Genomic DNA, 14,129 nt, shown 5'->3' with positions numbered 1-14,129 from the left:
TCTAACAAACAACTCTAAAAACCAATTCAATAGTCAAACAGAAACTGGAATAAAAAAAATCAATCGGTTAAAATTGCGATTTAACCGGTTGTTTATGACAGCGAAAAATACAAACAGTTTAATATGAGATGAGATAGAGAGAATCACACACAGAGATTATACTGGTTCACTGAATCACAGAGCTACATCTAGTCCTCAGTCAAACCACTGAGTATCCACTAAGCAATCAATCACAGATTACATAAACTTCACACAGAAAGAGGTGACTTTGAATCTCACAAAGCCTACTCACCTTCTTTGCACACAACAACCACCTCAAGCCAGAATCCCACTGACTTTACCGGATTTTACACAGTTATACAGAGTGTTATATGAACAATTACAAGAACTTGAACAGGATTAGAAAACACTTGGTAAAACACAATACACCAGCACCCTATAGATTAGTTCTTTGAAAGTCAACAAAACACAAAGCAATCTTGCTAAAAACTTGGTAGAAACCTTTTCACAAACAGTTTTGTAATCTCTCAAATCAATCTCAACTCAGAGTATCAAAAGTTTTATTTTTCCATCAATCATTAAACGTTTGAATCAAAAACATATTTATAATACTTGAAATGCTAACGTTAAAGCAAATCTAAACAACCAAATCAGTTAAAACAGATTTTCGAAAAGTTGTTACAAGGACATACATTTAATCGGTTAAAACCACGATTTAAAATTCCTTAATCAAATTCACAACTAAATCAATCTAGTTTTAAAAAGAAAAATATTTTTCAAAAGCTGATTGATCCAAGATAAGTGCAAGATGCCACCACTTGAGAGCTTCCCAAACTCACAAGATAAGAAAAGTAGGAGAACAAGTCTCACACAAATCTCTCTCAATTTGAGTAGAGTAACTTTTCTTCAAATTCCAAATCTGAATTTACATGAGCACAGCACCTCTATTTTTAGTGTGAGAGGACTGCAATTAAAGTGGGAAAATTCAAATGAGAAGCATTTGAATTTGGCACATATTTACATGTCACAAGGGAGGAGTGACTTGGTTTCTTTCTTTGACACCTCCCTAAAACTGCACCTACACCTTCTTTTTATGTCACATGGAAGGTGTGACTGATTTTTGTACATTGGCACCCTTTATATCTATATCTACACCTTCCTTTTATGTTCTACATAAAACCTACTCTACTTTTGTTTATTCTTTACTATTTAGATCCTTTATGTGAGTCCACTTATTTACAACATTTTTCTAATAATTTTAAAAAGACTAATAGGAAGAACTTCAAGTGCTTTGGTCCTTGTCCATTCCTCCTTGTGGTGAAGTCTTTCTTTGCTTGTTGAGATGACCCTTCAAGTACAACATCCTTGGTCATCTTCATGTATATTTACTTTACATCATTGGGGTAGTAGTTGAAAATGACCAAAACCCTATGGGGTGGTTCTTTTTCTGCTTACCACGTTTGAGGTGATCCAATAGTTCCTTAATGGATCTTGGTCTGTTTTCACCAAAACTAAGTAGGTTTCACCAGAGTATATGAAGAGGTTTTTCACCACAAATGGTTCAAAATAGTGACCATCTGCTTCAACCACAATCATATTATGGCCCTGCATTGATAGGTCAGAAGTTATTATCAAGTGGCAAAAAAAGAATAACAAGACATGTAAGGAAGAAGATTATAACAGAAAATAAATAAAAGTTTCAGTTTAAGTTATACTTCAATTCAAGCTAATTGAAAGAATTTGTATGAAAATTTATTTATATACAAAACCTTTGATTACCTCTATTTGGAAACTAAGAGCAGTCAAGCTGCCAATTCTGAGTCGGTATGTTTTGCCTGGCATCACAGTTTGTATAAAGGGAGAACACTTTGATGTCACAAACATCAGTGCTCAAGCTTGGAAACTTGGAGCAATTGAATCTTCCTTTTCCATGAATCAGAAGTGACTGGGGAAAACAAAAATATATACAAAGAGTAAGAATAAAACCAACAGTTACACATTGAAGAAAGGAAATAGAAAAGATGGTAGATTTTGCATTGAACAATTAATTTACTTGAGGCTCTCCCACCCATTGAAAGGCAATCGAAGACAGTCCAGCAGCTTGTTCATAAGTGCTCTTGTGGTACCAATCGTTCAGAATAATGCTTCTGTCAAAGTCATAGGTAAAGGGTTCAGGGTCACGGAGTGCCACACGAATTAGTCCATATAGCCCCGTTTCCCTTTGCATTCCATAGTGAGCATGGTAAAGATATGTACCAGGCTGTGACATAAAACATTCAAGCAAATAAGACACTAAGAACTGTTTTGGTGTTATGTATGAAAGAATTCAACAGCCAACAACAAACAAAAGATAAGGAATTAACATGATTATTCATGTGGGTTAATATAAGTTAGAATTTTAGAACTTACCCTGTCTACAACAAACTGATAAATAAATGTGTCGCCAGGCAATATAGGACATTGAGTTACCCCTTCTGTTCCATCAAACTAAGGAGTTCCAATCTACCACATACAAACCCTACACGTGAATAATCAATAAGAACAAATGAAAAGTCTAAATTAATCATTTAAATCTCTTTTATTTAAGCTTATCTTTTGAAAAAATATTTTGGGGTAGAAGATGAAGCCAAACCTGTCTAATCCCATGCCAGTGGATGGAAAGGTTTTCTGTGATCAAAGTGTTTTTAACTTGAACGACAACTGTGTCACCCTCCTGAGCTTGGATGGTGGGTCCTGGAGTTATTCCATTGACCGTGATAACAAGCTTCTTAAAGCAATCAGGGGACCTATACTCATACTTCACCTCCCATTTGTCATGTCTATTTCTGGCCTATGCATTGCGGAAATTCCCAAAAATAAGGAAGAAACAGAGAATGAACAATGTTGGAATAGCCCTTGAGCTGAATGGAGGCTCAACCATGCCTAGCAAGTAAAATACGCGTAAGAAAGAGAGAAAGCTAATTGAGATATAGTTGAGAGATGTTAAAAACTGGGATGGTCTTTATATAATGGATGAACTGAAATAGATTGTTATTATATAATACATTTTATTGTTGGTTCTGCCTTTTAAACTAAGTTTTTGTGATGAAATGTGTTATAGTGAATAAGAAAAGCAACTAAGAAAGAAATCAAGCACTTACTGCATATATGATTCAATTAAATGAATATGGCAATAATGAATGGGAAGAGGATAGACCACTAAACTAACATCTAAGATGAATGAGGAAAACTTGATATCATGTTTAATGAGTTATTCCAAATCTTAAAGGTATGACCCAAGAACATGAGTATACAAAATTATCAAATAGTTTCCTTAACAACAGAAACTAAAACACTTTTTGAGACAATTTTTTTATCTAGAAGAATGTGTGCTGCAAGGATTGAATACTTTATCATGTAAGCTCTATAAGAAGATAAGCAGCCTTCATTTTTTTAATAGTAAAAGACCTTATACTACAGAGATTGCAGCTTTCTTCATATAGGAGACAAATAAATGATAACATGTGTAACAGTGTCATTACAGATCTGGGCACCAAGTGATTTTGGAAACACTTCAATCACCAGCAGATACTAGATACAAAAAATATTTGTGATTCCTTCAAATCTGGTAGCATCAACAACACTTACACAATACTAGATTCCAAGTGTCTCTCTACTGTAAATCACTTCATTTAATTAACTTTAGTTGCACCCCTCTTACTTTCACAAACTCATCATCATCGTCATCAGCTTCTACTTTGAAGATCCCAGGTTCTAGTATCAGGTAGAGAACTAGAGAGAACAAAAAGAAACCAAGCTTCATTGTTCTGCTTTCAAATCTTCACACTCTTTTGCTTTTTGGTGGCGTGAGAACTAGGAATGCTACTTCTGAATTTGCAGTTTGTGTGTGTATATATGGAAAGAAAACTTAAACTTTCCTTAAGTAAGTCCAAATTCTAATTTTATGATAGCTTCATAATTTCAATATTAAGTTACAACTTTGTGTTTATTACATACATTTGATGTTAATCAATACATATAAATAATAAAAAGACATCTCCCTTTGATCTTTTCCATCGTTAATTTATTGGAGAATATTATATTTTTGATAACTTGAGAATCAATTGAAAAGAAAGTTTAATTTATGCAAAAAGCTCATATCCTGTAAAGAAAAACATTATTTACCATGGAATTCTCCTTAGAGTAGACAAATCAGGGATTAATCTTGCTTCACCAACTGCAGTTAGACCAGATCCGTCTGATCCGTCTTCAGGTCCATCCATATGAGAAGAGAATCCTATAGCCGCAAATCCTAAACCAACCCCATTCTTAACAACCACATCATTGAAATGTTTTTTAGGATCCCCTAAAATAAAATACAACTCCATCTCAATATGTAATTTAAAGAAAAGAATTCATAAAATGGTTGAACAGAACTTTTCCAGACCTGTATAACCAGAAGTTTGCGTGCCTAAAGACAAAAAATTGCAATCCCAGTATGCAGCAAAACGATAGCAGATCTTTGACATGAATGATCGGGTGTAGAAGCGTCTAGGTCCTCTCGTAAGAGATTTCGAAGAACGATTAGGCTTTGGACAAAGGGAACCTTTAGGTGGCTTTCGATTATACCAAGAACAAGAATAATGACAGAGAATGTACCGATCAGGTCATCGGGTGTGATGACGTGTCTAGCAAGTGACTAGGTGGGGCGTGCTCAGCAGGACACGTGGACAAGAGAAAGATGAATGGTTCAGAAGTGAGCATAGTCGCCGTTCGTGGAAGTGGCGCTCTGCAGTGTACATAGTCGGTTGTCGCCGGGTTTGTGTGTCATCGACGTGTTAGATAATGGAAGATCAGGTGATCTGACATCGCCGCAAGGAGCACATCGCCCGAGTTTCCCAATAAACTTAGTTAAAGTTGTTGGAGGCTCAGACGAGTAAGTTCAAGCATGTAGGTTCAGTAAGAGGATTGTTACGCCAGCATGGGGCGTGAAGGTCGAGTGAGTTGGAGGGAACAACTTGCTCATCAACGACGGGATTCCCAGAGTGGACATTCGTTGGTGGCAAGGTTTCCTCAGCTGGAACATGCATGGCGTAGCAATAAGGAGGGTGGTACTTGCGACAAGCGATATCACAGAGATGGTGTACTTTGTTGCATCCGATACTCGCCTTGTCGGGTGGTGTTCTAGAGCGTGTTACGTGCTAGATTACTCCTTGAATAGGAGACCTGGCCGCGCAGCTGGTTACTACATAGAAATGACGCTCAAGTTACCCCAACCCAGATGATGACACGTGTAGGGTTGGGTACTACCAGTTAGCCCAACCAGATGACGACACGTGTAGGGTTGGATGCAATATAGAAATGACGCTCAAGTTATCCTAGCTCAGATGATGACATGTGTAGGGCTGGGTACTACCTGCTACCCCAGCCCAGATGGTAACACGTGCAGGGTTGGATGCGAGCCACGCGTCCAAAGCGTAACTTCCTGGAGAGAGAAAAAACCTAGCTATAAAGGTAAACTTAACAGAATTTGCAGAGGTACGTTCATTACGGCTCATTATTTAGGGTTGAGTGCACTTTAGTATGGTTCTATAGAGCATAGTTTTCTCTCAATTTTTAGGTGTTCTTGTTACTGACTTGAGCGTCGGAGCGCCACCGGCCGCAGAGGCGCCATCTTGTGTTTTCAGGTTCTCAGAGCGACAATCTGTGGTGTGGACTTGAAGGGCACGTGGTGCCAAGGCTGGTGAGGAAAGATCGTGATGAGGCATCGCTTTTGCGCTAGGTCAACCGGCAGGATCATCTGGCGCCCACCGTGGGGCCGTATAAAAGGTGATTCCCAACCACAGTTCGAGTTTGTTGAAGTTTTGGTGCTTTCTATTCGACTGCTTGCTGTCGCAGTCGGTTTTCTGGAGTTTTCACCATTCGTTTGGAGTTTCTTTGAGTTGTTGAGTTTGCTTTGAAAGAATGAGGACAACGCGATCCAGTTCAGTCGCGCTGTCAACCGAAGAGGACGCTGTGTCTATGACTCAGGTGATGGAGATGATGAGGACGTTGCAGGAGAACGTGGCTGCATCACGTTCCGAACAAGAGAGAATGCATGAGGCGCTAGTGGCCTCACAAGCTAGGAATGAAGAGCTCAACAGAGTCAACGAAGAGCTGCGTAAAGCCCTTCAGGGACGGGAGGAGCGTGCGATTGGGGACAGATCTGCACCCTCGTCCCCACCGCGTAGTTTTCCCATGCCGTTTTCTCAGGAGATCATGGACATGGTGGTCTCTGCGAATACGGTAGCGGTGAAAGCATCTTTCACCGGGGTGGAAGATCCTGAGGCTCATCTCACGGTGTTTCACACGCAGATGATGCTCTCAGGAGGTTCAGACGCGGTCTACTGCTAGGTGTTCATGAGCACTCTCAGTGGAACAGCGCTGGACTGGTTCGTCAGTCTGCCTACTGGCCACATTACCACGTTCCAGCAGTTCTCCAAGATGTTCGTTGAGTAGTACATAGTGAACAAGGCACCGTTGTTGCTATCTTACGATCTGTTCGACGTGAGGCAGTATCAAGGGGAGTCTCTGAAGGATTTCTTGAACAGATTCGGAGCTCAGATTGTTCGCCTGCCAGGTAAGGATGAAAAAATGTTTGTGCATGCCTTCAAAAAGGGCGTGTTGCCCGGACCTTTTAGTGAATCGCTGATAAGGAGTCACCCCGCCACGTTCGCTGAAATCCAGCGACGTGCCGTGGCTCACATCGCTGCTGAGAGCGAGGTCTCTGAGAAAAGGGGAAATGTGGCCCCCGCTAAACCACGCGCTCAGACGAGGATCGGCCGCAGAGGGTGATGGAGGCGGCGGCAGGGAAGAAGGGTCAAAGGATGCATCATCCTTATGATCCAAAGAAGAGCAAGGGGAAGGCGGCAGGATGGCCTAAAGAGTCTAATCGCTCGCCGAGGTACGAGTTCGTGATGGGATTGGCTGACCTGATCGCCATCTCGAACATTGCTGCCAGGCTCAAAGTGCTTGAGAAGACGACGGATAAGGTGTTGGGCCCAAAACCAGACACGTGGTGTGAGTTCCACAAGAGCTTTGGCCATTCCATCAATTCGTGTTTGGCTTTGGTGTACCAACTCGCCGAGTTGGTCAAGTGTGGGTTCTTGAAGGACTACTTGTTGGAGAAGCAACCTGGGCAATCATCAGGTTCACAACCGGCAAGCAGTGAGGGACAGCAGCACGAAGTGCCCATTCACGGCGAGATCCACACCATAGCTGGTGGATTCTCGGATGGTAGGTGTATTGCGTCGCAGCGAAAGACGTATGCAAGGTTCGTGATGTCAGTGGAGGTCTTCGAGGATCACTCACCCGACGTGGACATTACGTTCACCAAAGAAGACCTTAGGGATGTTGTGCCTCATGACAATGACCCTATTGTAATCTCGCTTGTTACGGCGGAAAGGATGGTCCATCGGGTGATGGTCGATCAAGGAAGCTCGGCAGATGTGATGTTTTGGCCGACTTTTGAAAGATTACAATTATCCCCTGACCAGCTGAGGCCATATGGGGGCTGCTTGTACGGTTTTGCCGGTGATCAAGTGGAAGTCAGGGGGTACATTGAGTTAAGGACGACGTTCACAGATGGGTTGGCCTCGCGCACAGAGAAGATCAGGTACCTTGTTGTGAACGCTCCATTGGCATACAACATCCTGTTGGGAAGGCCAACACTCAACAGGAGAGGAGTTGTGCCTTCAACAAGGCACATGAAGGTCAAGTTACCATCTGTATCGTCCCGTACCTGGGCGTTGACGAAGTCAAGGTCAAAGTCAACGTAAAGGCCAAAGTCAACGTAAAGCGTCGCCAAGGTAAGGCGCCGCCCAGGTAAGGCGTCGCCTAGCAGGGCATCGCCGAGATAGGGCGCCGCCCGACTGGGTGTCACCAAGATGGAATGGCACAAGGGCAAGGTGACCACAGCGCTACTCCCCGATACCCATGGGTAGGAAAGACCATGGAGGGGGCGACGCCGTGGGAAGGCCCCAAACCCTGGATAACCAGGGTTTAGTAATAAAGAGGAGAGAAAGGTGGCTTCAAGGCCATAGTAACAACACCAGTATAGGGCAGCCTGACTCGTGAAGTACCCCTGCCGCCCAGAGACACCTTTGGGACAGATACGACTCAAGAGGAAGGTCACGCCCAGGGTAACCGGGTGCAGGGTACAAGAGGAAGGCAGATACGCTCTCAAAGTGAGTGACTAGATTATTGAGGGCATGAGTTGGCACCCAAAAAGTCACCCCTAGCGCAATAGCACTCCCAAGCAGGAGGACTCACACGTAGAAATGTCCCCTGATGGGGTCACGGCGTCGTGAGGCCCTCCACGTGTACGACAACCATGTCAGAATAGAAACACCCTTTAGTCAGGTGCCAGGTAATTAAAGTCATTCAATACAGTTTCCGTTTCGAGCATTCAGGTACTATAATGGCTCCCAAGCGTTTCAACGTCTTAAATGCGCTACGTTTTCTAATTAGATACGCTGATTGAGTGCGTTGCATTTGTAATTAAAGGCGCTTTGAGGCGCTTTAAATGCTTGGGTAGTTTAAATAACGCTGAGAATGTTGGAAACGGGGTTCGAACTTTTGGCAAATTTACCAGAACTCTCTAGTTGCTTGCTTGTGCCTTGAGGTTACGTACAAGGGACTGGGGAAAGATCTTTGCCTGAGGGAGAAAACATACACACAATACGCAGTTGCTCAGAGTGCCTTCAGAGTGCCATACGCGGTGCTCAGAGTGCCATACGCGGTGCTCAGAGACGGAGGTGCACCAGTTTTGGTGTTTCTTGCTGGCTGACTTGAGCGTCGGAGTGCAAACGGCCGCTAGGGCGCCTCTTTGTCCTCTTTTTTGCAGGAATCCACAGGTAACCAGCGGGAAGGAGTCCCTAGCTGACGGTTGAGGTCGCGCACGAAGACGTCCCAGTCAACCGGACAGAACATTTGGCGCCCACCGTGGGGCCGATATAAAACATCAGTCCCATCACAAGTTCGAGAAAATCTACCAAGTTACAGTAACGTTGGAGGAGGTTGGAGTGACAATGCCCCCACCAGACGAAGTACAGCACGCGCAGCCCCAGCAGAACTGTCCATGCAATAGGTCCTGGAGATAATGAGGGGGCTGCAGCAGGATATGGCGGAGTCGAAACTGGAACAGGAACGCATGCAGGCAGATCTCGATGCCTCGCATGAGCGGAATGAAGAGCTCCACCGCGTAAATGAGGAGTTGCGCCAGGGCCTGAGAAATGATCGGAGGTGGCATGAACATGACGAGATGGAGAACCATTCCCCACCAAGGGAGTTTTCCACTCCCTTCTCGCAGGAGATCCTAGATGTCGTGATCCCGAACACGTTCGCGGGGCCCAAGGTGATCTTCACCGGGATGGAGGACCCAGAGACGCACCTTGCTGCATTTCACACACAGATGGTCCTGGTAGGCGGTTCTGACGCTGCCAAGTGCAAGCTCTTCATGAGCACCCTAACTGGGATGGCTATGGACTGGTTCATCAGCCTCCCGGACGGTCATATCACATCTTTCCGCCAATTGTCACGATTGTTCAGGGAACAATACTTAGCAAACAAGGCCCCGCAGCCGATCTCCTACGATCTGTTTGATGTGAAGCAGTACCAAGGGGAGACCCTGAAGGAATACATCAATCGCTTCGGGGCCCAGGTCGTGAAGGTTGGTACGACAGAGGAGCCTATGATCGTGTACGCCTTCGTGAAAGGCGTATGCCCCGGTCCTTTTGGAGAATCTATCATTCGCAACCGCCCTAGGACTTTCGCTGAGCTACGGCGTAGGGCGGTAGAACATATTGCTTTTGAAGGGGAGGTGTGTGTGAAGCGCACCAGCGTCGTACCCTCACGCCCGAGGGGACCTGCGCGAGCTCAACCCGTCAGGGTCAATGAGACCACGACGGGAAGAAAGAAGCCAGAGGCGAGACGCCCCTACGAGGCCAGAAAGCCCCAGCCCCGGGGTCCAGCGGGAAGTGACCGCCTGGCCAGAGAAAGAGCGAGACCGGCGAGGTACAACTTTGTGGTGGAGCTGAAGGACCTGATCGCCATGCCCAATATAGCTGAGAGGCTGAGGCGACCGGCGAAAACTGACAAGGTGTTAAGGCCTCGCAAAGACTCTTGGTGCGAGTTCCACGAGGCTTTCGGGCACCACATTGATAACTGCTTGTCGTTGGGTTACCAGCTAGATGAGCTGGTGAGAATTGGGTTTTTGAAGGATTATGTCGCAGAGCCCACAACGACCGCCACCTTGCCGCCGGCGGCGGAAGAACCAGCAAACGAGATGCCTGTGCTTGGCGAGGTCCACACCATTGCTGGAGGTTTTTCAGGCGGGGGACCCACCGCCTCCCAGCGGAAGAAATACGCGAGGGGGGTCAATTCAATCGAAGAGAGACTCTCAGGGAGCCATGGGAGTCGGATCTCGTGTTCACGAGAGGTGATCTCCGAGATGTGGTACCCCATGACAACGACCCCGTTGTCATCTCAGTCGTCACAGCCGGAAGGGAGGTGCACAGAGTGCTTGTCGACCAAGGAAGTTTGGCAGACGTCATGTTCTTGTCGACATTTAATAAGTTACGGTTGTCCCCCGACCTGTTGAGGCCCTACACGGGGTGCCTGTATGGGTTTGCGGATAACCAGGTGGAAGTCCGGGGTTACCTGGAGTTGAGGACTACGTTCACGGATGGAGAGGCCTCCCGTACCGAAAGCATCCGGTACCTGGTCGTGAACGCCAACTCCGCCTACAATATTTTGCTGGGCAGGCCGGCGTTAAACCGTTTGAACACGGTGTCCTCCACACGCCACATGAAGATGAAGCTGCCGGACCTCAGTGGCAAGGTGATAGTCATTAAGTCAGACCAGGAGGAGACAAGGAAATGCTATGAGAACAACCTGAAAATGAAGAGAGGTGTGTTCATGGTATATGAACGTCCGCCGAGCGCGGACACGACGATGATTGAGGCGACGCCCGCTGGGTCGACGCCTAATGAGGCCATACCGGCGAGGGCGATGCCCGAAGCAGATGCACCTATGGAGGAAGGCCCTGACGACGCGTCGCCCGCGGAAGAGGCGGCGCCCGTCGAGGATGATAGCAGGGAACAGCTAGCGGCTAACGCCGTAGAAAGGGAGATTGGTGGCAAGACATTCAAGTTAGGAGGTTTGCTGAGCCCAGAAGAACAGGAAGGGGTGGCAGAAGTGATTTCACACCACCTGGATGCCTTCGCATGGTCCGCCTCGGACATGCCCGGCCTCGACCCCGATTTCCTGTGTCACCACCTCAGCATGGACGCTCCACCCCGTGCGCCAGAGAAGAAGAAAGTTCAATGAGGAGCGACAGCAGGTGGTGAAGGACGAAACGCAGAAGCTGTTGAGGGCTGGCCACATCAGGGAGATTCAATACCCTGAGTGGCTTGCCAATGTCGTCTGGGTGAAAAAGGCGAATGGAAAGTGGAGGATGTGCGTGGACTTCACGGACCTGAATAAGGCGTGCCCAAAGGACTCGTACCCGCTGCCCAGCATCGACGCCTTGGTAGACAGTGCGTCCGGCAACAAGGTGTTGAGTTTCCTGGATGCCTTCTCAGGGTACAACCAGATCAAGATGCACCCAAGAGATGAGAACAAAACTGCATTCATGACTGAGACTTGCAGTTACTGCTATAAAGTGATGCCTTTTGGGCTGAAAAACGCGGGCGTCACGTACCAGAGGTTAATGGACAAGGTCTTGGCGCCCATGCTCGGGAGGAATGTGTACGCCTATGTAGATGACATGGTGGTGGGGTCGCAGGATAGGGCGCAGCACATGGCGGATCTGGAGGAGTTGTTCGTCACGATATCCAAGTACCGCCTCAAGTTAAACCCTGAGAAGTGTGTTTTCGGGGTAGAGGCCGGTAAGTTCTTGGGTTTTATGCTCACAGAGAGGGGGATAGAGGCGAACCCCGACAAATGCGTAGCGATTATCGCCATGCGAAACCCGACGTCGGTAAAAGAGGTACAACAGCCGACAGGGCGGATGGCGGCGCTTTCAAGGTTTGTTTCCGCCGGGGGAGAAAAGGGTAATCCATATTTTCAGTGCCTGAAGAGAAACAGTCGCTTTGCATGGACTGATGAATGCGAAGCAGCTTTCATTAAGCTAAAGGAGTACCTGGCGACGCCACCGATCCTCTGCAAATCGGTAACGGGCGTGCCCCTCCGGTTATATTTTACTGTAACGGAGCGGGCTATCAGTTCTGTGTTAGTCCAGGAGCGGGACCAGAGTCAGAAGCCCATCTATTTTGTAAGCAAGGCATTGTAAGGAGCTGAGGCGAGATACCAAGCGCTGGAGAAGGCAGCGCTAGCGGTAGTGTTTTCTGCCAGGAGGCTCCGTCATTACTTCCACAGCTTCACGGTGGTGGTGATGACAAACCTCCCTATACAGAAGGTGCTGCAGAAGCCTAACGTGGCGGGAAGAATGGTGCGCTGGGCGGTGGAACTTTCAGAATTCGACATTCAGTATGAGCCTAGAGGATCCATCAAAGGGCAGGTGTACGCAGAGTTTATAGCGGAACTTTCGCCCGGAGGTGAGCAAGAGGTGGAAGTGGGCTCGCAGTGGCTGCTCCCGGTTGATGGCTCTTCCAACCAACAAGGGAGCGAAGCCGCAATAGTCTTGGAAGGACCCAACGGCATACTGATTGAGCAGGCCTTGCGTTTCGCCTTTAAGGCAAGTAACAATCAGGCGGAGTATGAAGCCCTAATAGCAGGAATGGTCCTGGCCAAGGAGATGGGCGCGCAAAACCTCCTGGTGAAAAGCGACTCCCAGCTGATTATGGGGTAGGTGTCGGGTGAGTTCCAGGCGAAGGACCCACAGATGGCGGCATACCTGAAATACGTCCAGTCGTTGAAGGGAGCATTCAACGCTCTTGAGCTGATACATGTCCCGAGGGAGCAGAATGCCAGAGCTGACCTGCTTGCAAAGCTGGCCAGCTCAGGCAAGGGGGGTAGACAGAGGACAGTGATCCAAGAGACTCTCAAAGCTCCGCGCAGATTCGTGGAAGACAACAGGCTGGATGTCCTCTAGATTTATACAACAAGGGGAAGGCCGAGGAGTCACTGCTCTTTGACCCAAGATACGCAGAGGGTGCCCCGCATCAGCACGTACGCGGATGTACCCGAGGGAGAGCAGATGCAGGTATGCGTTTTGACCGAGGGAGACACCTGGATGACGCCCTACAAGCGATACCTGGTGGATGGGGCTCTCCCGGTAGAGCCTGAAGAGGGTAAAAAGGTCAGAAGAAACGCCGCAAGATATACCCTGGTGGATGGGGTGTTGTTCAGGCATGGTTTCACTCACCCTATCCTAACATGCGTAAGTGGCGACGAGTGCACCAGGATAATGCCGGAGCTACACGAAGGCATCTGCGGGAGCCATGTAGGGGGAAGGTCCCTAGCCTCCAAGGTAATACGCGCAGGTTTCTTCTGGCCAACAGTAAAAGAGGATTGCGCACGACACGCCCAGCGGTGCAGGCAATGCCAAAAGCACGCCGACTGGCACAAGGCGCCGCCAGAAGAATTGCGATCCATATACAGCCCGTGGCCTTTCCATACATGGGGAATCGACATCCTGGGCCCGTTCCCACTGGCAATCAGGCAGATGAAGTATTTGATCGTCGTCATCGAATACTTCACCAAGTGGATAGAGGCAGAGCCCGTAGCACAGATCACTGCGCACAAGGTACAACATTTTGTGTGGAAGAACATTGTGTGCCGCTTTGGGGTACCTAGGCGCTTGATATCCGATAACGGGACCCAGTTTGCCAGTCAGCAGTTGAGAAATCTGTGCGCTGAGGTAGGAATCAAACAAGTGTTCGCATCGGTTGAACACCCCCAGACCAACGGACAAGTGGAGTCCGCAAACAGAGTTCTGCTGAGGGGGTTAAAGAGAAGGTTAGAGAAAGCCAAAGGGGCGTGGGCGAAAGAGGTACCAAGGATCGTATGGGCATACCACACCACGCCCTAATCCTCTACTATGGAGACGCCTTTCAGTTTGGTGTACGGGTCGGACGCGATGATTCCGGTAGAAATACATGAAAGCTCACCACGTTTTCAAAACTTTTTGGTGGAGGAATCCAATGAAG

The 14,129-nt window shown here is 47.2% G+C and overlaps 1 pseudogene across 1 annotated transcript; it reads right to left on the bottom strand.

The window, feature by feature from the left end:
• Positions 1–940: 940 nt before the first annotated feature.
• On the bottom strand, positions 941–3,802 carry LOC137809135 (L-ascorbate oxidase-like; annotated as a pseudogene). The gene is made up of 6 exons (XR_016518289.1): positions 3,701–3,802; positions 2,633–2,830; positions 2,410–2,502; positions 2,054–2,260; positions 1,780–1,945; positions 941–1,605 (listed from the first exon to the last, which is right to left on the bottom strand). The product of XR_016518289.1 is annotated as an L-ascorbate oxidase-like (transcript).
• Positions 3,803–14,129: the final 10,327 nt, after the last annotated feature.

Source organism: Phaseolus vulgaris, chromosome 2 (genome assembly GCF_051622355.1).
Source record: "Phaseolus vulgaris cultivar YP4 chromosome 2, ASM5162235v1, whole genome shotgun sequence".
Lineage (NCBI taxonomy): Eukaryota > Viridiplantae > Streptophyta > Magnoliopsida > Fabales > Fabaceae > Phaseolus > Phaseolus vulgaris.
Note: the sequence above shows the minus strand (reverse complement) of the source record. Positions and strands in the feature narration are given on the sequence as shown.